This window comes from Lissotriton helveticus, chromosome 5_1 (assembly GCF_964261635.1).
Source record: "Lissotriton helveticus chromosome 5_1, aLisHel1.1, whole genome shotgun sequence".
Lineage (NCBI taxonomy): Eukaryota > Metazoa > Chordata > Amphibia > Caudata > Salamandridae > Lissotriton > Lissotriton helveticus.
The window spans coordinates 98216655-98232459 of NC_136065.1; positions in this window are offsets into that span (position 1 = coordinate 98216655).

Sequence of the window (15805 nt, forward strand, 5' to 3'; positions counted from 1 at the left end):
CACCAATGACTTTGTGGTTTATGTAGTCGTAGGATGAGATCAGACGCATGTTATGTTTTAATTAGCTGATAAAGAAGCCATTCCAAGATGGCTGCTTGCTTATCCAGTGAGTTGTGTGTTGAGAAGTTAACTTTCGCAGGTAATATTCCTGCAGGAGAAAGATGGAAGTTTTATGTAGTGGCTGTTTCCACTCCTGTTAAAGTAGCGCAGAGGAGTAAGATGCCTGCTGCATGTTCTTGTGCGTCCAGATGTTTTCAGCCAACAATAGAAATGTAAAATCAACTTGAGCTATTAATGTTCCTGCAGGAGAGAGATCAGAGGTTTATCCAGTGGCTGTTTCCACTCCTCTTAAAATTGCACAGAGCATTAAGATGATTGCTGCAAAGAACATGTCCTTGGGTGTTCAGAGGTTTACAGGCAACAATAAAAATGTAAAGGCAATTTTCAAAATTAATGTTCCTGCTGGAAAGAGATCCAAATTTGTATGTCCACTCATGCTAGAGTAGCGTAGAGGATCAAGATGCCTGCTGCAAAGAACATGTCCTAATGTGTCCAGAGGGTTTCAGGCAACAATAAAAATGTAAAGGTAGGGGGCGGAGCTTGCCTGGCCTAAAGATGGCCGCTCCGTGACCGAGCTCCGCTGGCCACCGACACTATCCGACAAGAATTTGCGCTTCGCAGACTGTACTTCCCGACAGGAGTGCTGGGCGAGCCCAATGATTGGTGCCTCTGATGCAGTCACTGGAAGGAAAATTGCCCCGCTAAATCCTGAGCTACGTTCCGAGACACCTTTCACCGGTGTGTGGGCCGATGACGAGGCCGTCACGAGTATCTTCTTCCGTGTGGTTGCTTCGACGCAGACATCGCGCAGGGTTGGCAGAGAGCAAGGCCCTGCTCCGCGCGCCTGCCTGCCGGAGTCTACCTGATGGTGTGGATTGTAGCGGAGGGGTCTGTTGGGAGCTCGCGCACGATCGGAGACCTGGAGACATGAGATGAGCTCTGATGTCCATCCGCCTGTGAATCGGAAACCGGCCTACTAGCATTTGCGCGGCCTAAGCCCTCAGTGCCTTGCTGATTCAGCCACAGGACATACGCACAAGGGATCCTGATCCTTGCTGACTGGCACTGTTTTCCCTTTCTGCTCCCCCAGCCCATGGTGTCCACCTCGTTGCCGCCGCTTGGGAGCGGAGCTCCTACCTAGGCCTGCTCTGCAACGCCCACGCTGATCAGCGGCCCCTCCTGCTTTGCGGTGGTGAAGAGGTGACTCTACTTGACAGATACCTAGGGCTGCTGGCATTCCCATACTATCGCCGGTAGATCCTACAGAGACTTGGTCTGGCCTGCCTTCATTCTCTCTTGGAGTAAGGTCGGGGAGACGTGCACGCTCACTGTGCCAGTAGGAACGATTTCTAGGTTTGGGGCACGGACATGAATTGGCCTGGGGGCAGAGGGTGCTGAGATGGGCAAGCCGGATAAGACGCACCCAAAGCCCAACTTTGAACAGCATAAGTCCAGACGCTGTGAGGACGTTGCGAATGCACGTTGTATGAGCCTGAAAACCAAGTGGAGGATCCCGCTGGTGACATCAAAATGATAATATCATCCATGCAGCAGGGTTTATCGGCGATTGATACTAAAATTGATAATTTGGCCTATAGAATGGACAGAATGTCTGAGCGTGTGGAAAAACATACAGAACTTTGGATATGGCAGAACATCAAATCACGGAGACAGAGGAGGCCCAAACTGACTCCAACAATGCTCAGAAACGTGTGGATAGAGCCCTGGTTGCCTTGCAGGACAGAGCTGAACATTTGGAAGCCAGATCAAGGCTCAGTAATCTGCGCATTACGGGCCTGTCTGAGTCCACCGCGACAGGCAACATGGAGAGCTTTGTTGAAAAATTGCTCACAACTCTGCTGGGGGCTGATATTTTCTCCCCCATGTTTGTCGTGGAGCGGGTGCATCGCTCGCTGGGTCCTAGGCCTCCTCCTGGTGCCCCTCCGCAGCCTATTATTGCCAAACGTTTGAATTACCGCTACAGAGATGCCGCGCTCCGGAAGGCAAGATAACAGGACAATTTGCACTATGAGGGGTCTTCTCTCTCTTTGTTCCCAGACTTTACTTTTAAGGTTCAGGAGGCCAGGAGACAATTTGCACCCCTGAAACGCAAACTGCGAGACCAGAACATTTAATACGCAATTTTATACCCAGCGAGACTGAGTGATATTCGACGGAAAGCCAAGATATTTTCAGACCCACAATCTCTTCAGAAGGCTCTCAAAGACTGGGACAAACCTGGCAAGCGAGGGAAGGGTCAAAATGAAAATGGTCCTGCAGATGGTGTGAGTGGTGGCCTTGATGACAACGACTGATGAGAAGGCAGTGCAACTGGACCCTTCTGTGTTTCTCCTATTTCTGAGTTTCAACTGTTATTGTCTCATGATAGGCGCTCAGATACTTAGCTGAGAGCGTTGATGTGCACTGAATTGTTTAATAAGTGTATTTCTTTCTAGAGTACTTCAATTTGGTAAATTAACTCTACTCTGCTTAGGCTGATGGGGGGAGGTGAGCCCACTAGGCGCTCTGGTAATGGGAAGCTACACAATTAAGGCACTGTTTATGTCTCCTACCTGAGGTTTTCAGGCAACAATAAAAATGTAAAGGTATCTTTGGCAATTAATGTTCCTGCTGGAGACAGATGGGGGATGTATCTAGTGGCTATTTCCACTCATGTTAAAGTAGCGCAGAGGATTAAGATGCCTGCTGCAAAGAACATATCTTTGTTTTCAGACAACAATAAAAATGTAAGATGGCGTGGCTTGATTAGGGGTGGGCAGACAACTCCGTTCCGCCCACGGAATGTGCGGAGATTTGCCCATGTAGTCGGAGAAACAAGGCAAATCTCCGCACACTCGGGCGAAACTGAGTTGGCCTCCCGCCTGCCCGCAATATTAACACTTTACAAAACATTATAAATAACAATTTAAATAACCTTACCTTATCGGCGGCGACCCCGGGCTTCCCTCGGTCTCCCTCGCGTCTTCTTCTGGGAACTGCGTAGTTCCCAGAAGAAGACGCGATCGAGACGGAAGGAAGCCCAGGGACGCCGCCGATAAGGTAAGGTTATTTAAAATGTTATTTATATAGTTTTGTAAAGTTTTTTAATACTGCGGGAGGGAGGCGGGCGGTGCGTAATGGAGCGTGCGGACAATTGGTTCCATCTCCGTGCCTCTGCGTAGACCCCTTACGCAATTTACGCCCATGCTTAGGCCCGATGCGCAGTGAAGATGGCTGCCTCCTCTTGCCGGAACTGACGCTCAATTACCTTGCGTTACAAGTGATTTTTAATCTGCCTTCAACATCAGAGCGTGGCAGAACACTCGAGGAACTTCGAGGAGTGTTTTGTTTTCCTCATGCCTTTGTATTTGAGGCCGTCGGTGCAATTTTTTACATAACATGACGTAACGGAGCTGAATGTTGTTATTAAATCCCCAGAATTGTCAGTTTGATGCTGCCTAAGGTACCGTGTGTACTATTATTGCCTGATACATCGCTCTGTTTATAGATATCAAGTTCTGTGCAAGGCTGCTTTCTTTTCACAACTGGAGGCTTGAAAATGGCTGCAGCTGACTGAAACTTCGTCTCATTCTGAGTTCTTCAATGGAAATTTTGTAATCTAGTATTGAGTCTGGCCTTAGGCTGGCTGTTCATTCCATGTGACGCAGTTTAGCCATGATAGTATTTTGCTTTGGTGTTCTGAAATGGTGTCTCTTCAAAGGAATACAAGAAACGTAGAAAGTAAGAAGATTTATTTTACATCAATGATGTTCCCAACTGAAGCGAACGGTCTTCCAAGTGTCTCAGCTGACTCCTCTTGAACATTCTAACTGGCGCTCCCAGGAGTGCTCAGAGTTCTATGGGACAAAGGACCATGATACGAAGGAGGGGGGCAGCTGGGGAAGATACCAACTACATCAAATAAAGTCAATGACTAAGGCTGCAGTTTATATATATATATATACATATACTAGCAGCCCGTCCCGACCTTGTCTGGGTATGAATTGCTGCCGGCCAGTAGTATATTGTTTTGTAGGATTTCGTTTTGATAGCATTTCTTATCTGTGACAGGCCTGTGAAACGCTCCGATTCACAGTGCACTGCTGATGCACTTAAGAGTGCGCGTTCAGTAGTGTGTGAACTCGAGTTTCCCAACTTTATTATTCCTTGCAATATTATATAGCGCGAACTCGACAACATGGCATGAGCACAATTTACATTACAGAAGAACACATTCATTTGTGGTAGGCACAGGGAGACAAAGCGATTTGCCTGGAATCACAGGATCTTGAGCTGATGCCGAGATTCAAACGTAGCCCCCAGCTCTAAAGTTCGCAATTTTAGAACTTGTGGAGGGAGGTGTGTCTAAAAGTGTATGTCGGTGCTGGCCATCAATGAGAGAGACCTGTGTATTTTTCAAATCGGTGGTGAAAAAATATGAGTATGTTGCTGGAGATGTGGGCCACCGTGCCACCAATGTACTTACCGGGGGAGGGTAAACACCCATTATTCCGGAACTTTCTTTCCGCATACCATCACTCCGCATACTTTCATTACGAAAGTACCATGACTCCGCAATGCGACCAAGGGAAACTTTCCCGAAACGCATCGAGTGGATTTTTTGCCTATGAATTTTGCAAATGAAAAGACTACCTTTTGATGCAAGTTGGTGTTCGTGGTGTATTGTTTCCAGTGGACGACATTGGGAAAAGGCAGTATTTGGAGTGTATTGTAGGTTCGCCACCTTTACATGAACCGCTGTCATTCAGCGGCTGGGCCATGGCGCTTCTCGGCGTTTGCAGAGCACAACGAGTTTATATATATATATATATATATATATATATATATATATATATATATATATATATATATATATTCACTGAAAAAACCATAGGTTTCAGGCCTTATATAGTTAGGAATTAACCTATAAAAAAACATTGAAATTGCTCCTATATAGTTAGTTGGACTAACTATATTTGGCGCACCGGCAATCCACTGCTGATGATGTCACATATTACATCATTCATGACATGGTCAGTGACATCACTGATGACATCACTGATGACATCTCAAATGACATCACTGATGACATCACTGATGACATCTCATTTGACATCACTGATGACATCACTGATGACATCATCCAGTGACTGTTTTTTTGTAAAGTTTAAATATGTTTTACATATTGAAGAATGAGTGGATGTATAAGTGTCTGGATGAAGGATTTAGTAGGTGCGTGACTGACTGTAAAAGTGAGTGATTAAATGTGTCTTACTGAATGCATAGGTTAGTGACTAAACTGTGTAAATGTGTGCATCAGTATGTCTGTTGTTGTGTAAGCTGCTGCATCTGTTGATCAGTAGCTATATGAGTGGCTATATGGGTTATTGATTGGTTGCCCAAGTATTTGTATGGGAGACTGAGTGTGTGTGTGGCTGGCTGGGAGGTGTGTGACTCTGTGCATATCAATGTGTACTTGTATCAGTGATTGTATAAGAGAGTAAGTATGTGTTAGTATATGTTTGAATAAGTAAGGTGTTGTGTGTATAACTATATAGATGAGGAAATGGAAGTGTGATTGATTCTTTACATGACTGACTAGGTGTGTGAGTAACTCCATGGATGAGTGGCAGTGTGTGAGTGTCTGCATAGGTGTATGAGTGCATATGATAGTGTTGCATTGATGAGTGACTGTATGTATGAGTGATTGTATGGGTGAATGAGTGGATGTGTGTGTAGACCTAGGAATCAGTGAGTGCCTATGTAGTAACTGGTATTGGTGTGTCAATGGTTTCCAGAATGGTAGTCTGTATTTAACACTGGGTGTATCAAAGGTTATATTAGAGTGTGAGGAGGTGCATCGTATTATCACATGAATGATGTAATCAGTGATGTCATCAGTGATGTCAAATGAGATGTCATCAGTGATGTCATCAGTGATGTCATTTGAGATGTCATCAGTGATGTCATCAGTGATGTCACTGACCATGTCATGAATGATGTATATGTGACATCATCAGCAGTGGATTGCGGGTGCACCAAATATAGTTAGTCCAACTAACTATATAGGAGCAATTTCAATGGTTTTTTATAGGTTAATTCCTAACTATATAAGGCCTGAAACCTATGGTTTTTTCAGTGAATTTTCAAGGTTTTTTAAATGCTAATTCCTAACTATATAAGGCCTAAAACCTATGTTTTTTTCAGTGAATTTCAAAGGTTTTTTAAATGCTAATTCCTAACTATGTAAGGCCTGAAACCTATGTTTTTTTCAGTGAATTTGCAAGGTTTTATAAATGCTAATTCCTAACTAAATAAGGCCTGAAACCTATGGTTTTTTCAGTGAATTTGCAAGGTTTTTAAAATGCTAATTCTATTAGCGGATAACGTTTAAATATGTTAATATCCTTGTGGGACCACCTGAGCAGCCCTAGGGATCCGATTTTTGGACCAGAGCAAGATGCTCTCTGATTGTGCCGTATTTCTTGCCTTCTGTCCCCCTGATTGTGCCGTATTTCTTGCTTCTGCCCTGGGTGTAATGGGTGTATATATGTATATGTGTATTTATGTACATGATTTGGTGTAAATCAGTTGAGTATTTTTTGAGATATTTTAGTGAAAATAATATAGATATATTGGGAAGCAATTCCTTGCAGTTGACCCGCGGATCCTACTAACATTTTTTGGGCTGCAAACACTTCAACCAGGAAGTGTTGTCAGCCATCTTGGGGCTTGGCTTGGAAAGAAGTCCCCAAACAAATGTCAAAAAAAGTAAAAAGCATCGGATTTACACCAAATAACCAAAAGTACTCTTTCTGGACCAAGAGGTAGCTTTCTGTTTGGTATAATACTGTCTAGAGGTTTGGGCTGTAGTCGTGTTCAAAACTCTCTATGAAAATTAACTTTGGAAAAACACTTCTTCTGACCCTTCTTTTTCTCTGCCTCCACTTGTCAGATTACCTATTTTCTGCTGTGTCTCCGAATCAAAATGCATACTTTATTTGAAATGAAAAATACTTTAGAGTGAATAAGAAGTGGTGATGCTGTTCTGTGCAGCTCGAGATGGAAAGCTGGTGGGTGCCTGTGAAAGAACAGCAATCTGTATTATAGATGTACGGTGGCCTGTAATGTTTATGCCATTAACAGAGATGGAAATATATTATTCAAATAAAGAATTCTGGGCTGTTAATGTGGCCTTTTCAATCACATTTCTCTGACAAGTGTCAGCCCTTGTTGATCCTAGCTGTTTCTTTGCCTGTTTCAATGCCAAGGATACTGTGTTTTTATTTCAGTTAATAGTATTCTTGTAAGCTGGAAATTAATAAAAAAGAAACTACAATACTTGAATTTTGCAAGTCGTGCTATAGTCTCTGCTCAGTGTAACACAACAGCTAACTGCAGGTTGCACAACTTAACAAAACAAATATCCAATAGTTATTGCCAGCGTTGTGGGGGACACCGGCTGTTAATAACCTACAGCAACAATTATGTGCCATCTCCGTATCCGAGAGTCCGTTTTTGCCACATACACTATTGACACCCCGCTGGAAAAAAAGTAAGAGGCAAGGCTGAGTGCCAAGCTCATGAGAGAGGGGTCACCGGGACCTCTCACTGTACAGCCAGGGAGTGCCTGTTTCACCCCTTCCTTGATGTAAGCCCAACCCACCAAAGAGGAAAAAAGAAAAATAACAAACCCTGCTGCTTATTTTTTTCATAAAGTTCTTCAGTCTTCCGGCTTGCGTCCCCCTGGGTCTTACCACCATCACCCTGTGGCCGTGAAGGGAGAGTGTTTTCGCTGTCAGCTGATACCAGAGAGAGCTTTTAACCTGCACGCTGGTGAGGAAAAGTCACTTTTCGATGTCATTATGCGCTGGCTTCCCTCCTCATTCCAATGAGTGGTTGGGTGGGTGAAGTAAGCTCACGTGCACCTGTGTTTCACTGAAAAACTACCAGAGCGGGACGGGAAGTAAGCAGGCACATTAATACACCAAATGGACAGGGGACTGGCACCAACAGGATGCTTAATATGTAGGCCAATGTCGGTAGTTTTCACCTGCAAATGAAATATTCTCTCTGGTGACCCAGCTTCCCACAGTCAAATCAGGGTGTTACTAAATAAACATAAATATGTTCTTAATGTATTGGTTCTATCTGATAGAAAAATAATGCAGACGAGAATGAATAAAGCATCGACTATTTTACACCTAACTGATATATTCTTTATCCTTAAATAAAGGCTTTTGCGTAGCCGGGCGGCCCATTGTATAATTTTCTCATGTATCCCTTCTCCAACCTCCACGGACAATGTCGGTTACTTAGATCGCTCCGAAACAGCCAGATCCTCCCACTTTAGTGTGCTTCTGTAACACGACCCCTTGCTTAAAATTCAGGGCAGGCCTTCTAGTGGTTATGTGTCTCAGTCTCACATATCTGTTCTTGTTGACAGACTATGTCATAATACCTCCACAGAAGAATCAGCACACAGGAATGAAAATTCATCGCCTGACAGCGAGCCGGGAGCGGACTCCGTCATCGCAGCTGCAGTGAATATTTTCTTTCCCAGTATGAATATGGTTAAAACATAACTTGCTATCGGTATTGTAATTTTAATGCAGTGGCGTTTCTGTTGATATGTAAAAATACCTGACATAAATAATGTTGCTTATTGCCTGGGGCAACATCTGCCACTCGTGCATTAAGTACTGTCCCGCACTCACTGGTACGGAGGAGGCACTCCTCAGGTGCGGCGGGGCTCTTCTCCTGTGGCTCGCCTTCTCCTCTCCGCCGGCAGCTGCGGGGCTCTCCCAACACCACGGGGGACCCGCTGCGGTACGGGCGGGGTCTCCTCTTTTCCCGGGGCTCCCTCAGCACACGGGAGCCCCACACCAGCCCACACTTCTTCCTCGGGCCGGCAGCATCACCCGGTCTCCCCCTCGGCACGGGAGACCGGACGGGCACATCGAAGGCTTCCCCCAGGCAGAGGGAAGCGGAAACCACGTCCTCCCGGCCCCGCCCACAACCAGGCGGCGGCCATCTTGAGGCGGCTCGGGCCGCGGGGGTGATCTCGGGGGTAAAACGAGGGGTGGGCACCCTCGAGATTAAATTAAATACATTAAAATAAAAGAGAGAAGCCCCCCAAGCCCCCCCCCCCGAATTTTTTTCCCCCGAAAAATCGCCGGGTGCGCGCACGGTGCGCGCTTACAGATATGTAATTTTTTTCTCTTTTAATTTAATTTCTCAGGAACCACTGGAGGGATTTACACTATTTAACCAAAAGCGTGATCTGTGTACCAGACTCTACCATTTTGACAAGTTTGGTGTAATTCCGTTCAGCGGTTCAAGCTGTAGCCGTGTCTAAAGGTCTTATGGCAATTAACATGGGGAAAACACGTTTTGGGACCCCCCTTTTTTCTCAGCCCCCACTTGACTAATCCCCCCCAAAACTTTCAGGGAAGGAGAGGAGCGGAGCGGGCCATCTTCTTTGAGAAATTTGCGAAGATTCATCAACCAGCGCCAAAGTTATTCCCAATAGAATGTTGCAGATTTCCTATGGAAACTAGGTCCTAACTATATATACCTACTGACGACCGTCAGTAGGTAATATATATATATATATATATATGTGCACGAATGCAGCTCTCTCACCCAACCAGCACGCAGCAGCCGCCACAGCAGTAAAGGAAAAGAAAGCCACGCCACTCCAACGTCCGTTATGGGCTAAAAACGATTTATTTAGCGCTCAAGGCCACCAGATCTTACGCGTTTCGGGCGTCCGCCCTTGTTCACAGATATATATATATGTATATACATATATACAGAAAAGGAAATAACAACACATCTCCTTATCCTACAAGGATTAAGAAGATTGTAGGTAAGCATGAGGCAATACATACACACCATACTCAGGGGAAATAATCATTTAATTTCATAATCATGGTGCCAATTGGGCACCATTCTCTTACTTTGCCTTGGATTCTCAAACTCCGCTTGGTTTTCTCTCTCTTCTAACCTACAACATGCTCAATCAGACTATTGTGTGGAACAAGTCTATCCATGCTCCACAACTGTCCATTTTCTAACACTACAACATTTTTCTTAATTTCTGTTATCTTCTCAACATCATAATATTCATTGTACTTGTTATAACTAGTACTAGGTTTCTTTACAGGAACCCTTGTCCTACTGTCCATCTTTGTTCTTTAACGTCCCATCTGTTATCATATTCTTTTCTATATTTTCTTTAATGTTTGACAATTTTTTCATCAATCTCATGTTTATCCATCTGGAATGAATTGTTTTCAAAAAGCCAATTAGGAGTACGTTTTGAACCAGGTTTACGACCTCTCAACAAACAAAATGGAGAGCACCCAGTAACTGCATTGGGGGTATTGTGATAGGACCATAGCATATTCTTAATAGGTTGAACAAGGGGTGTGGTAGAAATCTAACTGTAAAGCTTCCTTAATCATCTTGTAACTCCGTTCCAGCAGGACAAGGACAATGTAAAGGGGTGGGTACATGTTTAATGGCTAAACTCTGGAGGAATTCTTTCATTTCTTCTGAAACAAGTTGTACCCCATTATATGTAATGAGAGTATGTGGAATCACTTCGCTAGTGAATACATCAGACATGAAACAAATAAGAGTTTTTGGTCAATATGCTTTACAAACTTAACAGTAATCCATTTTGAAAAGTAATTAACTAAAACAAATATGAATTTATCTTGTAATCCTGTCACTTGGAAGGGGCCAATTATGTCTAAACCCAATTTTTCCCATGGTTTAATAGGACATTTCACGGGTTGTAAAGGGGCTCTTATAGTGCATTTAACTTTATCACTTAGACTGCAAGCACTACAATTTTTAACCAGATTTTCCATCATGGCGTCCATGTGGGAAACCAATAACCTGACCTAAGTTTGCTCTTTGTCAGGTTCCTACCAAGATGACCTTCATGTGCGAGAACACACATGTGTTCCCTCAATTTCTCTGGAGGAATACATTTGTCTGATTTAAGAACATTGATCCCTTTATTTCATAATTCTTCCCTAACATTCCCAAAAAGTTGTAGGTCCTTAGACAATACACTACACTTATTCGGCCAACCCATCACAATCCTCTCCTTGACCAATTTTAGAGTGATATCATCAGACATGTGTTTCTCCCAGTCAGATTGCAAAATGGCAGGGATGGCAACATGTAAAACAGCCAGTACTTGTGAGTGATCCTCACTTAGCTTTTGAATGGGAAGACGAGACAGACAATCAGCCACAGTATTTTTATCTCCTGGCACGTACACCACTTTAAAGTTAAAACTGTGTAAGTAAATCAACCACTTACTAATCCTTGGTGTAGTTTTCTCTATATCTATCTTTGGCAAAAAATTAAATGAGAGGCTTATGATCAGTTCTTAGTTCACAAGGTAAACCCCGGGGAAAGTACTTAAAATGAGTGATGGCCCAGAAACACGACAATGCTTTTTTTTCTATGGTAGAATAATTCACTTCTGCTTCCTTAAGGGTCCTAGATGCAAATGCAACAATTATTTCTTTTCCCTCTACCACTTCAGAACGAGTAACTTCTAATCCTCTATTGCTTGCATCAGTGGTAAGTATGGTATCGCTTTTACTGTCAAAACTCCCAATAAAAGGTGCTGATATTATGGCTTTCTTAACTTCATTAAAACTGGTTGTATGGTTAGGCAACCAAACAAATTGAGTGTTTTTTTAAATAAATCTCTCATGGGTTGAACTAAGATTGAAAAATTCCTTATAAACCTGTACATGTATTCAGCTAACCCCAAAAAAGATTTCACTTCATCTTTATTATTGGGAATCGGGGCTTTAGAAACTGATTCAATTAAGTCAATTTTTGGCTTGATTCCCTCACTGGACAGGGTATGGCCTAAAAACTCTACTGACGCTGCTCCAATTTTACATTTTTTTCTTTAGAGTAAGGCCAGGACATCTTAGTTTGTTCAATGCTTTCCTCAAATTATGATTGTGTTCCTCCTCACTTGCACAATGAGGATGTCATCTTGAAAACATACTGTTTTATCCACTCCTTCCAGAACATGCAGCATTATCCTCTAGAATGCTGCAGCCTCAGAAGCAAGGCAGAACAGCATTATCAAGAATTTGTAATTTCCGAAAGGAGTCGTAAAAGCAGTAAGGATCTGAGAATATGCTGAAGAAAGTTCTAGAACAGAAAAGCATTTAGCATCACTCAGCATCTCATTTATTTTAGGAAGAGGATGCCTGTCAATCCATATACTGGCATTGAGACTCCTCAAATCCACACACATGCAAATAGGATTTCCTTCCTTCTTTGATGTAATAACAATGGGCGCCAAACATTCAGATCTTTCTACCGGTTCAATTGTCCCTTGTTTCTATAATTTCTTACGTTGTTTTTTAATGACTCCTGCATAAGTAAAGGTATGGATCGTGTTCTGTGTACTATAGGAACTGCATCAAAGTTAAGTTTGATTTTAGATAGGTAATTTTATTTAAGTTCAGAAAAAGTTTTATTAAAAGGAAAAGGGTGTCAATAAACAGTATATAAAATTAATCACAAGTCATTACATTACAAATTTACTCCAAGAGAAATACATACATTGGATTATTGAATGGAACAAATGAAAACAAAGTGATAAAAACGAAATATAGTTAATATTGAAGTAGATAACTACGGAACGTTTGGGGAATTCATGGTGGTTTAAGTACTTCTTGTTGAGAGGGTTGCAATGAGAAAGTCTTCTTAGCACTTGCATCAATGTACAATGTAACAGGTGACCATAGTTCTAAACGTTTCGTAGCCATATGTATCGGATAGACAAAGCAGGTATCTAACCTATGATTATGGCAAATAGCATACCACCAAGCCTTATATGAGATTTTAGTGAAATCCTTCCAATTCTTAGTAATTTGCTGGAAAGCAACTGCTACTAACAAATCAATAATTTTGACATTGGATGTATAATTATTCCAAATAGGTGAAAGACTTCCCAAAAATACATGAGTGAAGGAAAAGGAAAAGTAAGTACCAAAAACTGAATTAAATTGAGACCATACAAGTTTCCAAAAACTGTGCACAGATGAACAGGAACATAAAATATGAAACATATCAGCATTTGGGGATGAATATGTCCAACAAGTATCTGGTACAGTGGAAAAACCTTTACTTAAAGTAATCAGGGATAATAAAGGTCTATTGTATACAAAAAAACAGTGTTTGTGTTATATTAGCTGCTCTTGAAGATGTTCTTATTTTAGTCTCTCTTCTTTCTCTGCACTGGCTCACAATGGACCGCAGGATCATGTTCAAAACCCTCTGCCTCACTCATAATGCTTACTATGGCTAGTGTCTTGATGGCATTAAAGCCCTATTTCACCATTATGTCCCTACTAGGAATCTCAGGTCGGCAAGCAAGCATCTTCTTACTGTTCCTTGGTTTAAAATGATGAGATGGGGCGGGAGATCATTTTCAATTGCTGCAGCCAAACTGTGGAACTCTCACCCTGACAAAATTTCTGGACAACGTTCACACACATTTTTTCGAAAGGTGTTAAAGACCTGGTTGTTCTCTTAGATGTCTGTCTAAGTGTGCCTTTTCTGCCTGCATGTTGTTCTGCTGTTATCGCTTTATACATTTTACATTCATTCATTCATAGTCCAGATGTTACTCCAGAGAGACAATGGCCAAGATGTTTTAAAATCCTGTTCCCATGCAATCTCTATTTTAGATTTTTGTCTAATAGTGTCGTTACATTGTAAATAATTATAAATAGTGGATGCTGTGGGTAAGGTGCGCAACAGGGTGTATAAGTGTTCAGATGGAACTGGATTATGAACATTAATCGGTGTAGTTGTGAATTGAGCACACATATCTAACACAGCTTTCTTGAGGAGGTTGTATTTAGAATTAAAAGAAGCAGGCAAGCCAAATAATTGACTAAGTTTGGAAAAGGGTATACATTCTGATTGTGAGAATAATTAATGAACCCAAATTAAACCTTTTAGCCTCCATGTTTTCCCATAGAAGGGTTTATTACACATTAACAAAGTTTTATTATGCCAAATGGTTGAGTTAAGGAAAGAATCAAGAGTCCCATGGATTAAAGGGGAAGTTCACCCAAGGAGTTTAGAAGTAAGTTTGATTACAGGAGTTTTACGAGAGAAAGAAAGATACTCTTGAACAGAGAAAGGGGATAGAAATAAGCGTTCAATTGAGGTCCATAAAGGACAATCTTCTGTGAAATCAAGTACCCAAAATGAAGCTTGATGTAAAAGAAATGCTTTTTGATAGGCAGGAAAATTGGCAAAATTTACTTCTCCTTTTAGTTTTCATACAGATATACAAGATCTCTTATTACTCCACAAGAAGGAGGAGAGGATGGAATTAACTTTTTAAAATAGTTTAGCAGATTAGGGACTGGGATGTTGGAGATGGTGTATAACACAAGGGAAAGAGCATCATCTTAATAGTGTCTAGGCGACCCCACCAAGACAAGTAAAGAGGATGCTATTTAGTTGTGAGCTCTAAAATATTTTGAATACATTTAATCATGCATAAAGCTACTGTATTAGTAATTAAAGGAGTAAAGTATAACCCTAAATATTCAATATGGTGGGGCTCCACGTGAAGTTAGAAGGGGTAAAATCCGCTTTCAAAGTGTACTTAGTCAGGGGCAAAATCTTGCACTTATCACGATTTCATTTGTAACCAGTGATTGAGCAAAAGGATTGCACCTCTGCTAAAAAAGTAGGAATCGAATCATTTGGTTGTGAGATAAAAAGCAAAATATCATCAGCATAGGCTGTGAGTTTAATGTGAGATGTTGGTGTTTCAAAGCCATGTATATGTGGATTTTGACGTATTTTAGAAAGAAAAGGCTCTAGAGCCAGGTTGAAAAGAAAAGAGGATAGGGGGCAACCTTGGCGTACTCCTCTACCTAAATCAAAAAATGTGAGAAACTAGGCCATTAGCGCAAACAGCAGCGCGAGGATTAGAGTAGAGGAGCGAGATTAGGGAGATATATTTAGGGCCGAAACCAAACCATCTAAGGTAAAAAATAGGTACAGCTATTCAACTCTATCAAACGCCTTTTCCACGTCTAATGCTATTGCTGCAAGGGGATGCTTTAGATGGGAAGATTTGGATAAAATATCAAAAAAGAGTTGTGTGTTATCAGTTATAACTTGTCCTTGACAAAGCCGGATTGCTCTTTACCTAAAAACTTTAGCAAATATGAATCTAAACGAAGAGCTAGTGCTATGGAAAAAAATGTGTAATCGATGTCAACAAGGGAGATGGGTCTATAATTTTTACAATACTTTGAATCCTTACCCTCTTTAGGAATAAGGCAAATATGCATTTCGGAAAAAGAGCCAACAGAACTATTAATGGAACAAAAGAGTATACCAGGGAGTGGGCAATAATAACATGGAAAAATGAAGAAAGAATTTGACGGTGAAACCGTCTGGCCCTGGAGCTTTGTCTTTTTTAAGGTATTGGAGAGCAATCAGGAGTTCCTGTTGTGTTAGTTCTGATTCAAGGGAGGATAAATCAGGAGGAGTTTGTTGGGGTTTATGTATGGTGGAAACAAAATGTGACATCAAATGATCTGTGGAGCTCATTTCTGAGATGTATAATGATTTGTAAAACAGAGAAAATTCATTCAGTATTTCTGCATCCTTAAATTTTAAAACAGAATGTTCATCGTAAATACACTCAATGTTTAGT